Source organism: Sminthopsis crassicaudata, chromosome 4 (genome assembly GCF_048593235.1).
Source record: "Sminthopsis crassicaudata isolate SCR6 chromosome 4, ASM4859323v1, whole genome shotgun sequence".
In the NCBI taxonomy this organism is placed as follows: Eukaryota; Metazoa; Chordata; class Mammalia; order Dasyuromorphia; family Dasyuridae; genus Sminthopsis; species Sminthopsis crassicaudata.
In genome coordinates this window covers 56,916,864-56,933,197 of record NC_133620.1, presented here as the reverse complement: position 1 = coordinate 56,933,197, position 16,334 = coordinate 56,916,864, and the positions used below count along the sequence as shown (strand labels likewise).

General features: G+C 35.3%; 1 long non-coding RNA gene across 2 annotated transcripts in view; it reads left to right on the top strand.

The window, feature by feature from the left end:
• The window catches only part of LOC141540541 (uncharacterized), a 249,912-nt gene that overhangs the window by 210,195 nt on the left and 23,383 nt on the right, over window positions 1–16,334 (top strand). Inside the window, exon 3 of one of the 2 annotated variants that reach the window (XR_012481578.1) lies at window positions 10,474–10,597. The exons of the other annotated variant lie outside the window; for it this stretch is intronic. This is a non-coding gene — a long non-coding RNA (uncharacterized LOC141540541). The remainder of the gene's footprint in view (window positions 1–10,473; window positions 10,598–16,334) is intronic. 2 annotated transcript variants of the gene reach the window in all.

The window sequence follows — 16,334 nt, the reverse complement described above, 5'->3', positions numbered from 1 at the left end:
TGGCTGGGTCAAAGGGTATGCACATTTTGATAACTTTTTGGGCATAATTCCAGATTGCTCTCCAGAATGGTTGGATTCTTTCACAACTCCACCAACAATGCATCAGTGTCCCAGTTTTCCCACAGCCCCTCCAACATTCATCGTTATTTGTTCCTGTCATCTTAGCCAATCTGACAGGTGTGTAATGATACCTCAGAGTTGTCTTAATTTGCATTTCTCTGATCAATAGTGATTTGGAACACTCTTTCATATGAGTGGAAATAGTTTTAATTTCATCATCTGAAAATTGTCTGTTCATATCCTTTGACCATTTATCAATTGGAGAATGGCTTGATTTCTTATAAATTAAAGTCAATTCTCTGTATATTTTGGAGATGAGGCCTTTATCAGAACCTTTAACTGTAAAAATTTTTTCCCAATTTGTTACTTCCCTTCTAATCTTGTTTGCATTAGTTTTGTTTGTGCAGAAACTTTTTAATTTGGTGTAATCAAAATGTTCTATTTTGTGATCAATAATGGTCTCTAGTTCTCCCTTGGACACAAACTCCTTCCTCCTCCACAAGTCTGAGAGGTAAACCATCCCATGTTCCTCCAATTTATTTATGATCTCATTCTTTATGCCTAAATCTTGGACCCATTTTGATCTAATCTTAGTATGTGGTGTTAAATATGGGTCCATGCCTAGTTTCTGCCATACTAATTTCCAGTTTTCCCAGCAGTTTTTGTCAAATAATTAATTCTTATCCCAAAATTTGGGATCTTTGGGTTTGTCAAAGATTAGATTGCTATTTTTATTCACTATCTTGTCCTGTGAACCTAACCTATGCCACTGATCAACTAGTCTATTTCTTAGCCAATACCAAATGGTTTTGGTGACTGTTGCTTTATAATATAGCTTTAAATCAGGTACACTTAGACCACCTTCCTCTGACTTTTTTTTCATTAGTTCCCTTGCAATTCTCGACCTTTTATTCTTCCATATGAATTTTGTTGTTATTTTTTCTAGGTCATTAAAATAGTTTCTTGGGAGTCTGATTGGTATAGCACTAAATAAATAGATTAGTTTGGGGAGTATTGTCATCTTTATTATATTCGCTCGGCCTATCCAAGAACATTGAATGTCTTTCCAATTATTTAAATCTGACTTTATTTTTGTGGCAAGTGTTTTGTAATTTTGCTCATATAATTCCTGACTCTCCTTTGGTAGATATATTCCCAAATATTTGATACTATCGACTGTTATTTTGAATGGAATTTCTCTTTGTATCTCTTGCTGTTGGATTGTGTTGGTAATGTATAAAAATCCTGAGGATTTATGTGGATTTATTTTGTATCCTGCGACTTTGCTAAAATTCTGAATTATTTCTAATAGCTTTTTAGCAGAGTCTTTGGGGTTCTCTAAGTATACCATCATGTCATCTGCAAAAAGTGACAATTTGATTTCTTCATTTCCTACTCTAATTCCTTGGATCTCTTTCTCGGCTCTTATTGCCAAGGCTAGAGTTTCTAGTACTATATTGAATAGTAATGGTGATAGTGGGCAACCTTGTTTCACTCCTGATCTTACAGGGAAAGGTTCTAGTTTATCACCATTACATATGATGTTTACTGAAGGTTTTAAATATATGCTCCTTATTATTTTAAGGAATAGTCCATTTATTCCTATACTCTCAAGCGTTTTTAGTAGGAATGGATGTTGGATTTTATCAAATGCCTTTTCTGCATCTATTGAGATGATCATATGGTTTTTAGTAATTTGATTATTAATATGGTCAATTATACTAATAGTTTTCCTAATATTAAACCAGCCCTGCATTCCTGGTATAAATCCCACTTGGTCATAGTGTATTATCCTGGGGATGATTTTCTGAAGTCTATTTGCTAATATCTTATTTAAGATTTTAGCATCAATATTCATTAAGGAAATTGGTCTATAGTTTTCTTTCTCAGTTTTCGATCTACCTGGTTTAGGTATCAGTACCATGTCTGTGTCATAGAAGGAATTTGGTAGGACTCCTTCAATCCCTATTTTTTCAAATAGTTTACATAGCATTGGAGTTAGTTGTTCTTTAAATGTTTGGTAGAATTCACCTGTAAATCCATCTGGTCCTGGGGACTTTTTCTTAGGAAGTTGGTTAATAGCTTGGTCTATTTCTTTTTCTGAGATGGGACTATTTAGACTACTTACTTCTTCCTCTGTTAATCTGGGCAAGCTATATTTTTGAAGGTATTCTTCCATTTCATTTAAGTTATCGAATTTATCGGCATAAAGTTGAGCGAAGTAGCTCCTAACTATTGTTCTAATTTCCTCTTCATTAGTGGTGAGTTCACCCTTTTCATTTTCAAGACTATCAATTTGCTTTTTCTCTTTCCTTTTTTTAATCAGGTTTACTAAGGGTTTGTCTATTTTGTTGGTTTTTTCATAAAACCAACTCTTAGTTTTATTAATTAATTCAATAGTTTTTTTACTTTCAATTTTATTAATCTCACCTTTTATTTTTTGAATTTCAAGTTTTGTGTTTGTCTGGGGGTTTTTAATTTGTTCCTTTTCTAGCAATTTTAGTTGTAAACCCAATTCGTTGGCCCTCTCTTTCTCTACTTTATGCAAGTAGGCCTGTAGAGATATAAAACTTCCCCTAATTACTGCTTTGGCTGTATCCCACACATTTTGGTATGATGTCTCATTATTGTCATTTTCTTGGGTGAAGTTATTAATTATGTCTATGATTTGCTGTTTTACCCAATCATTCTTTAGTATAAGATTATTTAGTTTCCAATTATTTTTTGGTCTATTTTCCCCTGGCTTTTTATTAAATGTTATTTTGATTGCATTATGGTCTGAAAAGGATGCATTTACTATTTCTGCCTTACTGCATTTGATTTTGAGGTTTTTATGCCCTAGTATATGATCAATTTTTGTATAGGTTCCATGAACTGCTGAGAAGAAAGTATATTCCTTTCTGTCTCCATTTAGCTTTCGCCAAAGATCTATCATATCAAACTTTTCTAGTATTCTATTTACCTCTTTGACTTCTTTCTTATTTATTTTGTGGTTTGATTTATCTAATTCTGAGAGTGCAAGGTTGAGATCTCCCGCTATTATAGTTTTGCTATCTATTTCCTTTTGCAGCTCTCTTAATTTCTCTTTTAAGAATTTAGATGCTGCACCACTTGGTGCATACATGTTTAATATTGATACTGCTTCACTATTGATGCTTCCCTTTAGCAGGATATAATGCCCTTCCTTATCTCTTTTAATTAGATCAATTTTTGTTTTTGCTTGATCTGAGATGAGGATGGCTACTCCTGCTTTTTTGGTTTTGCCTGAAGCATAATAGATTCTGCTCCACCCTTTTACTTTTAGTTTGAATGTCTCATCCTGTTTCAGGTGTGTTTCCTGTAAACAACATATAGTAGGATTCTGACTTTTAATCCAGTCTGCTAACTGCTTCCTCTTTATGAGGCAGTTTGCCCCATTCACATTTATGGTTAGAAGGACTAATTCTATATTGCTTGCCATCCTATTAACCCCTGCTTATGCTTTTCCCCTTTCCTTCCCTTTTACCCTCCTATCCAGTATTAAACTGGTAAACACCACTTGCTTTTCACAGCCCTCCCTTTTTAGGATCCCTCCCCCACCTTAAAGATCCTCCCCTTATTTTATCCCTTTTCCTCGAAATTACTGTATTCCCTTCCCCTTAGCTTACTCCTTCCCTTTCACTTTTCAATGAAGTGGAAGAAGTTTCACCATAAATCGAATATGTCTATTGATACACGCTATGTTCATCTCCCTCCTTTCTTTCTCTCAGATATAATAGGTTACCTTTGCCTCTTCATGAGATGTAGTACCACCACTTTATACTTTTTTATGATATAATCTCCTTTCCACCTCTAGTTTCTAAGACAAATTGTACATATGTTCTTTACATATTTTTTTGACAGAAGTATAGTTCTCAAGATTTCTTTTTACCTTTTTTAGAAGTCTCTTGAGTTCTGTATTTGAAGATCAAACCTTTTATGTAGGTCTGGTTTTTTCATCAAAAATAGATGGAATTCATTTATTTCATTAAATGTCCATCTTCTTCCCTGGAAAATGATGCTCATTCTTGCTGGGTAAGTTATTCTTGGCTGCATACCAAGTTCCTTAGCCTTTCAGAATATCATGTTCCAGGCCCTGCGTTCTTTTAATGTGGACGCTGCTAGATCCTGTGTTATCCTTATTGTGGATCCTCCATATCTGAATTGTATTTTTCTAGCAGCTTCCAATATCTTTTCCTTTGTCTGATGGTTCTTGAACTTGGCCGCTATATTTCTTGGCGTTTTGATTTTAGGGTCCCTTTCAGTAGGTGATCGATGAATTTTCTCAATGTCTATTTTACCCTCTCTTTCCAAAACGTCTGGGCAGTTCTCTTTGATAATTTCCTCGAAAATGGTGTCCAAGCTCTTTTTTTCCTCCCATTTTTCAGGGAGTCCGATTATTCTCAAATTGTCTCTCCTGGATCTGTTTTCCAGGTCTGTTGTCTTTCTGGTAAGGTACTTGACAGTCTTTTCAATTGTTTCATTTCTCTGGTTTTGCTTGACTCCCTCTTGGTTTCTCCTTGAGTCATTCATTTCTACTTGTTCCAGTCTAATTTTCAATGATGTATTTTCTTCACTCACTTTTTTTATATCTCTTTGTAATTGTCCAATTGAGTTTTTATCTTCTATGGAATTTTTTTCCATTGTATCCATTTTATTTTTTAGAGAGCTGATTTCTTTTTCCAGCTCTCTAATCCTGTTTTCCTTGGAGTTGTTTACCTTTTCCAGCTCACTAATCCTGTTTTCCTTGGAGTTGTTTACCTTTTCCAGCTCACTAATCCTGTTTTCCTTGGAGTTGTTTACCTTTTCCAGCTCACTAATCTTGTTTCTCAATGATTTGATTTCTTTATCCATTCTGTCTTTGAGTGCATGGGATGACTTCTCCAGGCTCTCTTGCCAAGCTTCCCTTTCCTTTTCCCATTTCTCTTCCAGCTCTCTTGTGAGAGCCTTTTTGATTTCCTCTATGAGGTTCTTTTGTATTGAGGAGCAGCTTATATCCCTCCCAGGGGATACATCTGGGGACAGTCTGTTCCTAGTCTCCTCAGCATTTGAAGTCTGCTCCCTCTCCACACAGAAGCTGTCAATGGTTAGAGCCCTTTTGAATTTTTTGTTCATTTTGTCAGAGTAGGAATCAAAGAAAACAAACTGACAAGAGAAACAATTGGTCTGTTTTGCGGGGGATGGGGCTGGATGGTATTAATGGGCTTCCTCTACAGACTGGGGATAGGGCAGCAGAGAGCCACTAACAGAACAGCAATGACTGTACTGAGTCTGCGCTCTGAGGCTCCGAGAACGCACCGAGTCAGTCCAGGTGGGGGTTGGGGGTGGCCGGGCTCTGAGAGACGCTGGCTTTCTGGGGTTTTAATCTTCACCTCCGGTGTTTACACCCTCTCCACCGCTCCTGGCTTGCTGCCAAGACGGAGCATCCACACTGGGGCAAAAGCCCTTTCACAGAAACGGCAGAGATCACACCCCTCCCCCTCTGGTCTGAGCTGTGTGAGCTGCCTGTCTTGCTCTGGCTGTCTGCCCTCAGTCTGCGCCCAGTCTGATTGACCCTCCCCCGAACAAACACAGGCCTTTTCTGGCGACTTTCAAGGATGTCTTCTCTTGGTGATCATCTGTGGATTTCTTTCTGGGTCAAGCATTAAGTCAGAGGCTTGTCATGAAGTAAGTTCTGAGAGAAAACGAGGAGCTCAAGCAGCTGTCTGTCTCCACGCCGCCATCTTGGCCGGAACAATCATCATAGTTTTGTGTCCAACTAGGCTAGCAGCATAAAGCTATACAATTAAAAAAAACACACACCTGGTTTATCTGCTATGGCTGGGGATGGGAATGCTTATGGAAAATTATTTTTCAAATAAAAACTGAAAGTTATCCTTTTAAAGAAAAAAAGCACTTCTTGAATTTGATTTGAATCTTTTTTTTTGCTTAAAAGTTTTCTAGAAAAGATCATATGTTTCTTTCTTTAATTAGAGGCATCTAGGTGGTACAGGGAACAGAGTGCTAGTTTTGGACTCAGAAAGATCTTAAGTTCAAATCCAGCCTCAGACTCTTATTATCTATATGATCTTGAGGAATCCACTTAACCTTTAGCTACCTCAGTTTCTTTATAAGTAAGTGTAGGGTAATAATAGCATCTACTTCCTAGATTGTTAGGAGGATTACAGGAAATGATAGACATAAAAGCACTTTAGAAATCAAATAATAATACAAAAGTATCAGATGTTTGAGGTCTTTAAAAAAACCCTGAAATTTTCTAAGTAAAATTCATCCACTCTTTTCCTTCTATTCAATTTTGGTTTTAATTCATTGTCCATTTGCAAGATCTCTGTCTCTGTCTCTCTGTGTATCTCTCTGTCTTTTTCTGTCTCTCGATGTCTCTCTGTGTCCCTCTGTCAGTCTGTTTGTCTCTTTGTTTCTCTGTCTCTGCTCTCTGTCTCTCTGCCTCTCTGTCTCTGTCTCTCTGTTTGTCTCTTTCTCTTTCTCTGTTTCTGTCTCTGTCTTTTTCTCTCTGTCTCTGTCTCTTTCTGCATCCTTCACTCTGCCTTTGTCTCTCTGTGTCTCTCTTTGTCTCTATCTTTCTCTCTCTCTCTCTCTCGTCGTCGTCGTCTCTCTCTCTCTCTCTCTCCTATATATATATATATAATAGATATAATCACACTCTAACTATCTAGTACCACCATGTCTTATCATAGTACTCAATCAACCACACCACCCCATACACATGCATGCAGAAATTATCAATGAAGATAGTAAAACCTTAATAGCTCTTTACAATATAGGATAGGATGAAAAATGGTTAACATATTAGCAATTTGGTCATAGTTAGATCTTAATACTCCAAGTACAGATTTATAAATTCATAAATAGGATTGAAATTAATCTCAGAGATGACTCTTTTAGACTCCATCTGGACTTTTCTTGGTAGAGATATTAGAGTGGGGTTTGTCCCCTTCCTTCTGTAGCCCATTTTACATATAGGAAACTGAGGCAAATAGGGTTAAATGATTTGCCCTGCGTTACACAGCTAGTGAGTGTCTGAGGCTATATTTGAAGTCAGAAAGATGAGTCTTTCTGACTTCAGTACTGGCACTCTCACTATTTCATCACCTAGCTGCTTCAGAGATATGAAACATTGGACTAGAAATGATCTAGCTCAAATTCCTCATTTCGTAGGTTTAGAAATTAAGGAAAAATTGTGTTTTTCCAAAGTTCTAGAGTAGGTTAATGGCAAAGCTGGGAGTCATACTCCCTTGGGTATAATGAGATGGGCATCGAACAGAAAGTTTGAACTTAAGGTGATAGGAAGCCAGCTTTTTTCTTGATACTTGTGTAAATTACATGTTTTAGGAATAAAAATAGAATGTAAAAAGCACAAGAAGTACTATATTGTTTCTGTTATACTGATCACATAGTAGTTGTGGTATAATAAAAAGAACAAATTAAAAGAAACTGAGATAGTACCTAGGTCTTCCTTCTAGATTCAGCCGAGGTCTAAATACTACATTTTCCTTCCCTGGTCTTAAATGTCATTGCCTCTCTTTCCTCAAATGATCTTGCATTTTCTTTTCTGTTTATATGTTGCACCCTCAGAAAGAACATAAAGTTCATTGCAGACAGGAATTCTTTTTAAAATTTTGTCTTTGTGAGTCAATCACCTACTATGGTATCTTGCATATAGTATGTTCTGAATAAATTATTACTGAATTGAATTGAACTCTATCTTTCCTGGTTAGTATTCATGTGCTGCCAACAAATTGCTACATTTCTCTGGACCTCAGTTTCCACTTCTTAACAATGAAGTAATTGCATTATATGAGATTCTCTTTTCAGCTCTAGAGCTATGAGTCACAGGACCAAGGTTGAGAGCTAGAAGGAACTTTAGAAAATCTCTATTCTAATCCTTTCGTTTTCTAGATGAGGAAATTAGGGGACAATTTTACTCAAGGTTACATAGGCATCAGGCGGCCTAATTATAAAGCAAATGTATTTTACAAGTAGAGAAGCCTGAAATTTAGTCTCATTTACTTCTACCATCAAGTTTTGAATGGCCTCTAGACAAGTCACATCATTGGTATACCAACTATAAAACTGGGGGTTTAGACTAGATGTCTCTTAACATCTTTGCCAACCCTGAAATTATTATTATTATGACTTTAATCCTTTGATGGAGACTTCTAAAAGTGGGTGATTCCATGGGTGAGAGCAATACTTTCATTACTCAGACCATGATAGTAGATGGTCGGTAATAATTTCTTAAATTTATCCTTCAGTTGTGTTCATCTACTAAAGATGAACCTCTCTAAAATTAGCTTGGTTATCATATATAATATATAATATCATATACTCAGATCCTTTCCAGCTTCATAGTTTAATCTTTAAGAAAACAGGTTTCCCTCCATAACAGAACATGGTATATTGGAGTTTAGTTTAATATTAAATAAATCATGTCAAATATATATCAATCCAAAATAATGTATGACCATATTCCCTTACATCAAGGACATCCACATTATGGTTGTTCCCTCCACAAGCAGTGCCCTTAATTAGTCACAAACTGATAATTTAGGGAGTTTCCTGACACCCAGAGGGGAAGTGATTTGATCCTTATCACACAGTTAATATACGTAAGAACATATAACATTGTGGACATAAGATAAATGTAATCCTCCCTTCTCTGTAAGAGTAACTTTGAAAAAACCCTCGACGCTGTAATAAGGACACCACAACAAAAGAGAGTAAATATATGTTTTCTTTGTAAGGAAGGAATAACTTGTTAGGGAAGTCTATATATTCCAGTTGTAATAGGTCCTACATGTTTATATGTCAGTTTTGAGTACTGGGGATAAATTTTTGTGATGCAACCTATATGCACTATGGTATATGTACTTAAAGGACCTTATTAGCTTCTATTGAGTTTTATATGTTACTGGGAACTATGTACATGACATACATATACTCACATCTGTTTCACAAATGGGAAAGAAAAGTATTCTCCTTTACTGGTCATGGAAACAACAGCTTCACTACAGATATATAAGTAAAACATACATGTGTGTATATATAGTTCTCTATATGTACATATGTTTATATATATATATATGTATACAAAAATGTGTGTTTATATATGTATATGTATGTATGTGCTTACACACATGCACACACATACACCTATTAGTTAGTCATTCCAGACTTCCCTTAGCCATGTAAATTCACTGACATTAGTTTTATCAGGATTAACATCTGGTGATATTCCACCTGAAATATTTTTGGTTCAGGAAATTTTTGTTTCCACTTTCAGCCCATTTCCAAACTGTCCCAAGATCCCTAGAGCTTTGCCAACCAGAAGCTTCCAAACACAAGGCAGTGATATTTGGGATGGGGAATAGATTTCCCAAAATGGGAGTATAAGAAGCAGTGGAAATCAACAATGCTACTTTCTTCTGTCCTGTGTAGGAGGAAGAGTGAACCCCTATGTATCTGTTGAGGATGAGGCAGCCAGCTAGAAGGGGACATTTCAGAATATTAGGAAGTAAAGGGACTCAATCTATGCTCAGGGAAATGAAATAAGCTTTACCTCATTTATCTATCAACTTTACAACGCATTTGGTAAATTTGTGTTTAGGTGAAATGTTGAGTTTATTTGTAATAGGGAGTAAAATCACTCATGATTATAGAATAGCTTACATATATTATTAAAGCGAACCTTGGATTGCAGATTTAAAGCAGGAAGGAATATTAGATGCAATTTAGTCTAATGATTTAAAAAATGAGACAAATAGTCCTAGAAAGGTTAAATAACTTGCCCTGACATATAGGGAAGATTTGAAGGCCTCTGACTCCAAAGCCATTGAACCAGGTCATCTCTCATACCAACTCTATGAGATTGGGAATATAATGTATTAAATATCTTTTATGATGAGAGGTTAAGGCACATCTCCAAGGTTACAGACAGGCAAGTGTTTGAAATGAAGCTTAAGCTCATGCATATTGTCACCAAGATCATAGCCTTTCCAATGATATACACATTCTTGTAGCATTTAAAAAGCCCTTTCAAAAGCATATATTGTTGAATTTTAAAAATTCAACAATATATGCTTTTGAAAGGGTTTTTCAAATGCTTCAATATCTTGCCCATAGAAAATTGGGCAAGAATTATTAACTCTTTTTGTTTAGTAATTTCAGTCATGTCTGACTCTTCATGACCCCACTTGGAATTTTTTTGCCAAGGATATTGTTTGCCTTCTCTGGCTCATTTTTCAGATGGAGAAACTGAGGCAAACAGGGTTAAGTGACTTTCCCAGGATCACACAGCTGATAAGTGTCTGGTTTTGAACTCAGTTTCTTCCTGACCCCAAAGCTGATATTCTATACTTTGTGTTGCCTTGCTTTCAGATATGGAAATAGAAAGCCAAAATAATGAAGTGACTTTGTTCAAGTTGATAAAGAGACAGAGGCAGAGAGGCCTAGTGGATAGAGGGTCAATTTTCAAGCCAATTCTGTGAGTTTGTGACTCTAGGTAAGTCACTTGCTTCAGAGGTAAGCTGAAAGAAGGGAGGAGGGTACTGCTGTTACCAGGCCTCTTGAGCTTACCTGCATTTGATCATGGTAGTGACAAGGACAATGAGTCCTTTCTTCACAAATGAATAATGACTGCTGGAACCAGGCTAGAGTATGCAGATTCTTTTGATGGTGATGATTATTGAGAATCTGACATATTTTCCCCCTCTCTTTAATCCATCTTCTAGGTACCTACAAATAAAATTTTTCAAAAGCACGAGTCTGACCATGTCATTCATCTTATCAAAAGCCTTTTGTGTTTTCCTGCTGCATCTATGACATGATAATCAACTATACTTCAGTTTGACCTTTTAGGCCCTCCACAATCTGATGGAAATAGACTTTTTTAACTATTGAGTTAGTTAAGGTATATGGAGATAAAGAGTAGGGAAAAAAACCTGAATTAATGGCAGTAAAGAACTGAGTAGACAGATGCCAGAGATATTACTTAGTGCTTTTCTTGTTAATCTACCTTTCTTAAACATGACCAGAATACCAAATAACCCCTCATTCCTGAAAATGAGAAATTTTAGGCTTGATTTTACCAAAGTACTTCCCCATTTTTAGAGCTATCCTCAAATAAAATAGGTAGCTCAGGAAATTGTAGTTTCCCCCTCATTGGCATTTGTCAGGCAAAGGTCTAAAATGACTTTGTTGGGTAGTAGAGGGAATTAAGGTCCATTCTAATTATGAAATAATGTGATTTTGTGAATCATAGAATATTAGATTGGGAAGATGTTTACAGCTGGATCTGAGGTGGTCATCTAGAATTTATTTGAAGGCCTCCAGTAAAGGAAAAACCTCTACTTTCTGAGACATTCTTTGGTGTCTCCAATTACTAGGAAAATTTTATTTACACAAAGTCCAAGATTTCCTCTTTAAAATTTTTACTCATTGATCCTAATTCTATAATCTAGGATCAAACAGAACACATCTGATACCCTTATACTTAAAAGATCAGATGCTTAAACCCAGTTGTTATGCCTGGTCTTCTTCCTAGATTTCTCTGTGCTGAACAAACCTATTGGTTTCCACTGATCTTCCTATCTAATAATCCAGGAGAACTTCTCCGTTTTTGTTACCTTTCTCAGTTTGTTAATGTGTTATCTAAAATATAGTACTCAAAATGGAATCCAATGCAATACTGTTGTCAGTGAAATAGTCTAGGAAAATAGAAATCTTCCTGGGAAGAGAATATACTATCATGAAATCTGAAAGAAACTATTGAATCATTCAGTTCTTCATTAAACAGATGAGGAAACTGAAGATCACAGAGGTTTCTTAAGGTCAAATAAGTCACAGAACTGAGAAACCCACCCAAGTTTTCTGACTTCACTTTTGGGCTTCTTTTCATTGCTTTAAAATCAAGTACTTGTAGATTTCCAGGAAGAAAATATCAACAACATTAAAACATGAAACTATTAAAAAAAACATTAATTGTTTGATTATGTGGCAGTGCAAGAAAGGAAAACAATTATTCCCTAGTGAGAGAAATTCCCTAAATTTGTTCCCTGTGGTCTACCTGATATGAGTAAGTTTAATGGGAATCCAGAAAGGAGAATTTTACCATAGCATAGTAATGGGAATGTGCAGAGGAAAGGTTCATGGAAGAGGATATGTGAACTAAAGCTTGAAATAAATGCAAAAGTCCCTACTTATTAAATGCTTTTTTTGTTGATGGCTTTTGTGCCAGTCAGTAGAGGATAGGCAGGATTTAGACAGGTTAAGGGCAATGGGAGGACATTTTAAAGGGAACATAGTAAATAAAGTCGGTGCAATCCAACCAGACAATGATAATTATTGGTCTCTCCTGAAAAGTCTCTGTCCTCTTATGGAAATGGAATAGAGTAAGCATGCCATTGGTGGGGGAAGGGGAAGAAAGAAATGAAGGATCCAGACTGACTGGAGCAAAATGGGCACGAGTAACTCTTCTACTTCTCCTGGGGAAATGGGGGTGGGGGAGGAGTGATTATACACTGGGCCAGAAAAGAAAGCAGTGGGGAAAGTGGTCTACTGTTCCTATGGCAACTACCCCCATTATTATCCCTTTAGTATTTAAAAGAATGTTAAAAATAACTTTCACTTATATGGTATTCTAAGGTTTGCAAATGCTTTGCATGCATTATCTCAAACATGGTATGTTTGTGTGTGTGTATATATGTATATATGAAGATATATATCTATATCCATAGATATATATCTGGCTGGGGCTAAGAAGATGGGAAAATGATATATTTCTAATCCTAGATCCACTTCCTGATCAAAAATTATTACAATAGAGTAAACATCTTCACCTTTGCAGAATCCCACTGATCCTGCTTTCCATCAGGGAAGGAGATCCATTTTCTCTTGTTTCTCTGTTTGGCACATACTTTCTTTTATATAGTGGGGTTCTGTATTTTTAGCCCAGGTGGTTGCTGTGGCAACCAACAGACCATGCTGAACATTTTGTTTCCCTAAGAACAAATGCATGTTTAAATATTGAAGCAATTTTCCATTGTTCAAAGGAACTGGGATATCAGGCATATTATGCAGAAGACATGAGAAAAATGGAGGGCAGCTTTTCAATGACCCATCTCCTTTTATTTTTTTCAGTATCTTAGAGTATAACAGACTTTCTGCTAAGGGTGGAGAAGAAAATCATGTTTATAACAAACAGAGGGATCCCTTTCTAGATGGAGGATCAGAAATCACTTTTATAATGAAATTATTTTTTTCCTTTTCTAAACCCCATGGATAGTACTTCTGTGAAGTCTCACAAAAAAGATATAGTTATTTGAGATTAGGCATATGAGAAACAGGGAAAGGAAGGTAAGAATGTTTAATTTTTCCTTGGCTTCCTCAGGTACCCTTCCTAGTATATTCTACCTTAGAGATGATGGATCATAGTCCTAGATTTAAAATTAAACTGTTCCTTGTACATGTTTGTTTCCCACCTCCAGACCTTTGCATAAGATAGCTAACATATCTGGAACATTCTCCCTCCTTCTCTCTGCCTCTTGGAGACCATGACTCCTTTGAGGCTCATCTCAATCACCATCTCCTTCAATAGACCTTTCTTGTTGTCTCTAGTTGTTACCATAGATTTCTTTTTTTTTTTCTTTTTTTATTAAAACTTTTTAATTTTCAAAAGATATGCATGAATAATTTTTCAACATTAAACCCTGCAAATCCTTGTATTCCAATTTCCCCCTTCTCTCCACCCCTCCCCTAGATAGCAAGTAATTCAATATATGTTAAACATGGTAAAAATATATGTTAAATCCAACATATGCATACATATTAATACAATTATCTTTCTGCACAAGAAAAATCAAATCAAAAAGGAAAAAGATGAGAAAGAAAATATAAAATACAAGCAAACAACAACAAAAAGTGAAAGTGCTATGTTGTGATCCACACTCAATTCTCACAGTCCTCTCTCTGGGTAGAGATGACTCTCTTCAATACAAGATCATTGGAACTGTCCTGAATTATCTCATTGTTGAGAAGAACCATTTTTTCTTTGCAAAAGAAGAAATTGAATTCCATAAAGGTCAACTGGCTTACCCAGGGTCCCATAAGTAGTAAGCAGATCTTTTGATGCCTAATACATTATTTCTTCCACTATTTCATATTCTTACTTGATCTTTATCCATCTTCTAGTTGCTTTGACATGAGGAATGCCTTCTTGGTAAGCCATTCTACATATGTCTAAAAAGAAATTAATTGTATTAACTATTTGGGGGCATGTGTTCTTCCCTCAGCCAAAAACAAACTCCCAAGAAAAAAGCTCTCCTTATTTCCCTGTGTTATAATTACGGCAGAGATAGCCATAACATGCTGGGTAGAGAAAGGACTTCAAAGCTCTGAGAACCCAGCTCCAAATTACATATTGGTTTTATGTGACTAATTCACTTTATATCTCAATACTTTAGACCAGTAGGGTCCAACTCAAACAGAATAGGATAACTGTGTTCACATATCAACTCAAAAAACCACATTATCTATATCATATTTTTATTTGTTTTGTTAGGTATTTTCCAATTCCATTTTAATATTTTTAGGCTGCACTGGAGTACCTTGTAGTCTTAGATTGATATGTCTGCTTTAGATCATGTCTAAGGCCATTAGTTGCAGAGAGAGTATTGACCTGTATAAGTAGGGGGAGATCTCATTTAAGGATTCTTTGTATTTATGAACTCTCAGGTTCGATCCCTATATCGAATAGTTATAAACAGGAACTTTTTCGCTATCTGGGTAGCTGATATGACACACGGCACAGCATTTCCATCTCTCTTTCTCTGTCCTTCTCTGCCAATACTTTTTTCATACTTCTCCCCTCCTGAACCCATCGAAATGCCATTGGCATTTATAGGGAATTTTAAAGAAAATACTGAAGCTGACTAATATGGAAATGTTTGACATGATTGTACATGTATAACCTATAGTCAGATAACTTGCTGTCTCAGGGAGGGAGGGGAGAAAAAAAAGGAAGGGCTAAAGTCTAGAACTCAAAACTTAAAAAACAATGAATGTTAAAATTATTTTAACATGTAATTAGGAGAAAATGAAATAGTAATATTTAAACAAACAAGCAAAAAAGGAGATACTAATGTTAATGATTCAAGCCTTCTTTGGAGCATGAGCAATACTTCATCCAACATGTTTTGTTTAAGCTATATGATGGAGTTGAGATCTCTTGTTAACACATATTTGAACATATTTATATTATCTTTGACTTCTTTTTATGTCGGGCTATACAACAATGTAAACTGTTTTTAAATATATAAAAATGATTAGTGAAATTTTATATGTGCAGAAGAGCTCTGATACTTAATTTCAAATTCATATTTTTATGTTTCAGACTTATGAAAACCATGTAAAATTAGTTTCAGAATTATAAAGTCCAGAAAATAAAGAGAAAGAAATTCTGAAATCACTTGATAAATGGAAAGAGAAGATAAAAATAAAAGCTAGTTGATATAATAGAGAAAATAAAAGAGAAGTTTATGTAGGGATTTAAAGAAGTCATTTTAGAATGACATTATGAAAATCAACCTGATCCAGCCTTGGCAGAGAAGTAAGAAGCTTAAAATCTGAGATGAAAAACTTGAGTTTAATACTTACTATACCATTAAAGAATCCCATGACCTCTGGAAAATTTTTAATCTCCCAAAGCATCAGTTTTATAATCTATAAATTGGGCTTAATATTTACCCTACCTACTTCCTATGGGTATTGTGAAAATAAGAGAAAAAATGCATGAAAAATGCTTTGTAGATCTAAAACACAATGTAAATGTAAGTCCATGAAGAAGTATTATGTAATCCAATGTATCAAATGCTGATTTAGGATTCAGGAAATTATGGGTTCAATTTCTATCTCTGCTACTATGTAATTCTATATTAGCTATTCTTTTTGACTTTATTTTGTCATTTGTAAAATCAGATAATAATAATTATAATGCTTTCCTCATAGGATTGTTGTAAAGATCTATGTGTGCATAAATTGTTTTGCAAATCTAAAAGCAGTATATAAATTAAAGCTATTATTATTGTTAGTAGTAGTAATAGTAGTAGTAGTAGTAGTAGTAGTAGTAGTAGTAGTAGTAGTAATAAAAGTAATAGTAATAATTGCCATACTTTTAAATGGAAAAACTGAATAGTAGAAAGATTATTAAATTATCATTACCTTCAGAAAAATAGTTAGCACCT